Genomic DNA, 6,802 nt, shown 5'->3' on the forward strand with positions numbered 1-6,802 from the left:
AAAGCAAAACATGCAAGAGGAATGAAATTCTAATCTTATGAAACTGAAAGTACAGAATGATGATAGTAAAACTCAAAGCTCTATTCTGACTTACAAGGGAAACTTTTAAAATTAAAGTCTTCATTAAATAGGAAGATTTCATCACTCACAAATGGTTGCTTATTTTTCTTTGAGGCTAATTATCTCATTCCCCGTGCTAAATCAACATGACCATTGGTTATAAACACAGAGACATAAAATATCTGATGTGAAAGGAATTTCGGTGACCATCAAGTCAATCCCCTTTATTTTCTTTATTTACATCTATTTATTTATTTGTTTATGAGATTGAGTTTCGCTGTCTCCCAGACTGAAGTGCAGTCGCGCAGTTTCATCTCACTGCAACCTCCACCTCCCAGGTTCAAATGATTCTCCCGCCTCAGCCTCCCAAGAAACTGGGGATTACAGGCATGCACCACCATGCCAAGTTAATTTTTGTATTTTTAGTAGAGATGGTTTCACCATGTTGGGCAGGCTGGTCTCAAATTCCTGACCTCAAGTGATCTGCCTGCCTCGGCCTCCCAAAGTGCTAAAATTACAGGCATGAGTCACCATGCCTGTCCAGATCCCCTTTATTTTAGAAACTGGAAAACTGAGCTCCAGGAAGAGTAAGTGGATCTTCCAATGTCCCACCATCTGTGTGCAGGGAGAGCCAGAACTAGTGCCCAAAAGTCCTGATTCCGGACCCAAGCACTCATTCTGCCTATATCATCTCATGTAATCATGTTTGTGAAACCCTCTGAAACATAACAAAGTGCAAAGTGGTTGCATTCTATTAATATTAAATTGGGTTCGGAAAATTTGAATTCCAAATCTTAAAGAGCCAAAATTAAATGTGTGTGCAAATTTGCCCTCTAAGCCCTGTCCAAATGCAAATAAAAAATGAATGAACAGTATCATCAGAGAAGAATAGAGCACTTTGGAACAGTAATGTTGATACTAAGAAATGTACTAGAGGCAATCCCAGCACTTTGGGAGGCCGAGGTGGGCAGATCACGAGGACAAGAGATCGAGACCATCCTGGCCAACATGGTGAAACTCCGTCTCTACCAAAAAAATACAAAAATTAGCTGGGCGTGGTGGTACCTGCCTGCAGTTCCAGCTACTTGGGAGGCTGAGACAGGATAATCGCTTGATCCCAGGATGCAGAGGCTGCAGTGAGCCGAGATGGCACCACTGCACTCCAGCCTGGTGACAGAGTGAGACTGTGTCTCAAAAAAAGAAAAGAAATGTAATGGAAAAGCCTCAGGCAGCACGCTCTGATAGTTCCTTTTTATGTTTTCCTCTAAAATGCCTGTGGTATCATAGAGATCTCAGAGAAATTTCCATTAACTGTAAGACAAATGGGCCTGAAGAGGGAACAGTAATCTGTGGGCTCCATAGACCTCATTTCACAAAAAGAGAAACCCAGGCATTGTAAAAGAAAGTGAGAAACTTGATTTTTCCCTCACTGACCCAAGAAACTAGAGCAAAAGCAACAAGAAATGTGGATCACACAGATGGTACACAAAATACTCTTTCCTGCTACTTTCTCCTGCCTCAGCCTTCCTGTATCATTTTAACAGCCCTTCAGAGACAACACCTCCTAGGAACCCACTGGTTAACCTGGTCGGAGATGTTCAGTTTCCGAACGCAGTAAGAGCCAGAGCCATGCACTGTGGCAGAGCCAGAACATGTCAGAGATGGTCAGCAAGCGAGGCAGTAATGGGCTTGTGTCCCAGGTCACTGATAAATGGAGTGGGGTGACCCTGAGTCGACTTTATGGGTGGTCCTGCTACCTAATACCCCGTTGGCTCAGACAGGCCTGGAATAGCCCTGGGAGCCCTGTTTACTTTGCAGTTGCCTTCCCCCAGGAGTGGTGTTCCTTCCCATTTATTTTTTAGGGTGTGAGCTAAAATAGTTGTCTCTCTGCCTTAACTTTGTAACTGGCTGAATGGGGTCTTTGACTTGGGAATCATTTTTTAATAGCTTTATTTATATATAATTCACATACCATACAATTCATCCATTGAAACTGTACATTTCAATGGTGTTCAGTATATTCACAGATCTGTGCAACCATAGCCACAATTTTAGAACTATTTCATCACCTCTAAAACTCCATGCCCTTTCACTATCACCTTTCAATTCCCACATCCTTCCCAGCTCTAAGCAACTACTAATTTACTTTCTCAATAGATTTCCTTGTTATGAACATAATATGAATGGAGTCATACAGCACGTGGTCTTTTTTGATTGGCTTCTTTCACTCAGCATAGTGTTTTTGTGAGTCATTCATTTTGTAGCATGTACCAGTGCTTCATTCCTTTTCATTGCTGAATACTATTCCATTGCATGAATTGACCACATTTCGTGTACCCATTCTTCAGCTAATGAACATTCAGATTGTTTCCACCTTTTGGCCATTATGAATCATAGAATTGGAATTTTAGAATTGTCATCTAGTCTAAGGGGGAAAAAAATTTGATTTAGGTAATTTCCTTAATAACTGGCTGCTTTTACATTGTTTAGCCTATTGATTTAATATATTGAGCCCCTGCAAAATGTAAAACATATTGGAAGCTACTTTGAGGTTATAGTTCTTAAGACTATTTATAACAGTAGTAGTAATGTCTCTCTTACAAAGACATTATTATTAATGCCTTGTACATTATTTTAGGTAATCTTTATAATACTGTGAATCTGATATTACCAGTCCCCTTTCATAGAAGAAGGGAGGCTTCATGAGGAAGGGAGACTCCCACCAGAGCAAGGAATGAGTAAGAATTCAGAAGGCAAAGAGAAGAGTCAGAGGCTGGAAATGGAAAGAAAACATAAGATGAGTTAGGGCTGTGGATGAATCAAGGTAACTGAAGTCTTAGTTATGTTGTATCTTTGTGTCTTGCTAAAAGGCAGAGTTGTCTAACAACCTAAATGTCCATCAGTTGTGACAAATTAAACTATGGTAAATCCATACAATGGGTAAATCCATACTATCAGTTCTTTAAACAGTGGTAGAAAGCTACACATTTTTCTGGGCAGATATTCATGGTATAGTATTGAGTAAAAACAGGTTATAAAACACCATGTCATTCATGTAAAAATGTGTATGTATATATGTGTATGTAATTGTGTGTATATGTGTATGTAATTATGTATGTGTGCACTTGTGTAGATAATTTTATGTCTCTGTCTCTAAGATAATAGTATTGACCAGACATTCACTAGTTTGCTAGTTACATGCATTATCTTGTCAGAACTTCACAGCAATTCTCAAGTAAAATATTATTACGTTTTGAATGAGGCAAGCAGGACTTTAGAATGCTGAGAAATTGACCCACAGTCACAGAGCAAACCAATGACAGACCTGGAACAGTAATGTCAGACTGTCTAACTCCACAGTAGATGCCCTCAATCACTGTATTGTACCCCCATAAACAATACAAGAAATACAGGTCTTCTCTAGTAAGGACCATGACAATCCATGAGCATCATTTCCCATGTTACTTCTTCTCCAGGGACACAGTGAGCAGATCATTATGAACTCGAATCAGCCTTGACAAAGAAAGTTCAGCACTCACAAACTTATTCAAAATTGAGTGACTTAATCCTCTTCATATACCAATGTGATGATTACTTTTATGTGTCAACTTGACTGAGTTAAGGGATGCCCAGATGGCTGATAAAACATTATTTCCAGGTGCATCTGTGAAGATGTTTCTGGAAGAGATTAGCATTTGAATCAGTAGACTGGGTAAAGAAGAGTGACCCTCACCAATGTGGAAGGACACCATCCAATCCATTGAGGGCCCGAATGGTACAAAAAGGTAGAGAAAGGGCAAATTAACTCTTTCTTCTTGAGCTGAGACATCCATCTTCTGCTCTCAGACATCAGAAGCTCTGGGTCATTGGGCCTTTGAACTCTAGGACTTACATCAGCAGCACCCCCAGTTCTCAGGTCTTCAGATTTAAACCTGGACGTTAACATCATCAGCTTCCGTGATTCTCAGATCTTCAGACTTAGACTGAATTACACCACGGGCTTTCCTGGTCTCCAGGTTGCACGTGGTGGATGATGGAAATTCTCAGGCTCCATAATCCCGTGAGCCAATTCCCATGATAAATCTCCTCTCATATATAAATATACACACATTACATATACATTATATATGATATATGCACTACATTTTATATATACATTACACATTATATATACATTATATATAATATACATTAGCTATACATGGTATATGTTATATACACATTATATGATATATGTAATTTGGCTAACAGATATATCTATAGATATACTGTATTAGGTTGGTGCAAAAGTAATTGCAGTTTTTTTGTGTTTTTGTTTTTTGTTGTTTTTTAGAAAGCTGCAGTTTGTGAATTTCTCTTGCTTTTTAAAACAGAGTATTTCCCAAACTTGGGCATCAATGCTTGTTTTTTTTAGGTGGGGGGATAAAAGACTGGGCCATCTTCACAGACCCTCAGATCCCGGCTCTTGGCAGCCCCATCCGCCAGCCAAACTTCCTACTTGGGGGATGGCTGCTTTCCCCCGACCCCCCACCTGCACTGCCCCGTGCAGTTTTGCAGCTACTGGTCTTGCTCAGAGAGGCAAGGTTCTATCTGACCAATTGTCTATACTTCCCCATCCTGGCTTCGCGGAAGGCACTGGATTTTGGGTATCACTTCATACACTCTGACAAGGGCATCTTTAAAATCTGCAACTTGTTAGTAATTGATGGATGGGCTTAGCCGCAGTTTTAGGAGCACACTGTTGCGGTCCAGCTCCCTGTAGAGTTCCAGGCTTCTGCTCAAGCACTTCTGGGAGTTGAGTGCGTCCACCAGGGCGGCACAGGTTCCATGCTTCTCCCTCTCATGCTTCCAGAAGTGACTACGATTGGGAAACGAGTGAATTACATCAAACCAGTGTGCCTTCATTTCCGGCAAAATATCCTTAATCTTTTCTAAATTAAAGTGCCACGATCCATTACATCTTTCACTTTTTTTTTTTTTTTTTTCCTAGGGCTTTACAATCAGCAGATGGCAAAGCCAGCCAGACATCTTTCACTTTTATCCGGCCATAGTCCACGTATTGTCCAGTAATCCGGAGGGGCTCTACAGTCGTTCAGCACTTTTTCACGTACTGTCTCAGGCCAGTGCTGTACCATAATTTGTTTTTTCCACTCATGGGTGTCACGCAGGCGCTTGTCCACACCGCCCAGGCAAAGCAACGCCTGGCAGAGGTAGCCCAGCAGGGCCCCGCGCAGGGCTGCAGGGAGCATGGTGCCCACCTACGGAGACATGACGCCTCCCGCTGCCGCCCCGGCCCCCACTTCCCACCCACCGCCCCAGGAAGCCTTCCGGGAGAAACGCCGTCTCCGAGGACCCCGAGCCGCCGCGCTCCTCCCGCGGCAGCTGCCGCCACCGGGTGCGCCTGAGCCAGCTCCTCGCGTGCCCCGCGCCGGGCTCAGGGAACGGCCCAGCAGCCCCTGGCGACCCGGACTCCTCTGCGCTCCCCTTCAGTCTCGTGCGCCAAGCGCGCATGTCCTGGGCTCGGCGCCGCGACCCCAGCTCCTCCGCGTTGCAGTCACCGCCTGTCCGCAGCCACAGTCAGTCGCATCTCCGCCCAGCCCAAGGAATCCCTCTGGCCTTCACCGGAGCAGAGAGCTACGCCCCCTGGAGAGCACGCCCCCCGCCGGCAGACAAGTCCCCACCAGACGCCAGGGCCCCGCCCGGCCTTCACGCCCCGCCCCGCCTTTGGCCCACAGAGGCCGTGGCCCTAGCGGCTCCGTAGGCCTTGCAGGCGTGTCAGGCAGCTGAGCTCCTTGGCCACGCAGGCGCCCCGCGCCTTTCCACGCAGCTCTGCGCCACTCCCCCACTCCAGGCTAGCTCAGGCTAGCCTGGACCGCCCATGTCTGCGCCAACCCCCGCGAGCAAGTGGGCGTGCGGGCCCCAGGGCCACCCGGCGCTCCAGGTACAGCCGCCAGCCCAACCCGCGCACTCCGCAGGCCTGCGGCCCGCACGCCGCAACCGCCTTGCACGCTTCCCGGGACCTCCTGACTGCAGACGGTGCTTGGCCGCCCCGGCTCCTCGCAGCGGTCACCTCGGCGCTCCACTGCGCAGCCCGAGGGACGGCTCCAGAATTAGGCGGGGACGTACTCGGGCCACTCCCCTGGAAACCTCTGGATGCTGGGAGCACCAACATTCCTAGAAAGGCCTGGCCTCACCCAGCCCTGGGCCTCACCTGCCCCTCCCCGTGGGCCCCAGGAGCCCAGAAGGCATCTCTGTGGGGTCCTCAAAGAGCCGCCTCGGAGCGCGACTTGGGAAGTCATCTTGTGAGGGATCTTCTCCCAGAGGGACGGGCCACCCCCACAGATGCAGGGGACTTCATGTCAGCCCCACCTTGGCACAGCCAGGCCCAGTCCCAGAGGCCCGGGCGCCTCCCCCAACACGCTGGCCTTCCCAGCCCCTCCAAGGCGCGGGGTCCCCACCCTGACCCCCCCCCACCGCCTGCGCCAACCCCACCCACCCCGTCCCCCTCCCCTCCCCCAGCCTCCTCCCCCCTTCCCCACCCACCCTGTCCTAGTCGTTCACCCTCCCTCCTCCTCGCCTGCGCTAGGCTGCCTAGGCCTCTTGAAGTGTTGGGATTACAGGCGTGTGAGCCACTGCGCCTGGCCCTTCCTATAACTTTTGATGTAATGTGTTGTGCTGGGTGGGATCATTGTCAAGTTAAACATTAGGATGGAAAACTGACAGCAGGCTTCTTAAGTCCCTT

The 6,802-nt window shown here is 47.3% G+C and overlaps 1 pseudogene; it reads right to left on the reverse strand.

The window, feature by feature from the left end:
• Positions 1-4,454: 4,454 nt before the first annotated feature.
• Positions 4,455-5,309, reverse strand: LOC104675870 (annotated as a pseudogene).
• Positions 5,310-6,802: the final 1,493 nt, after the last annotated feature.

The sequence above is a fragment of the Rhinopithecus roxellana genome, chromosome 6 (assembly GCF_007565055.1).
Source record: "Rhinopithecus roxellana isolate Shanxi Qingling chromosome 6, ASM756505v1, whole genome shotgun sequence".
Taxonomy (NCBI): Eukaryota; Metazoa; Chordata; class Mammalia; order Primates; family Cercopithecidae; genus Rhinopithecus; species Rhinopithecus roxellana.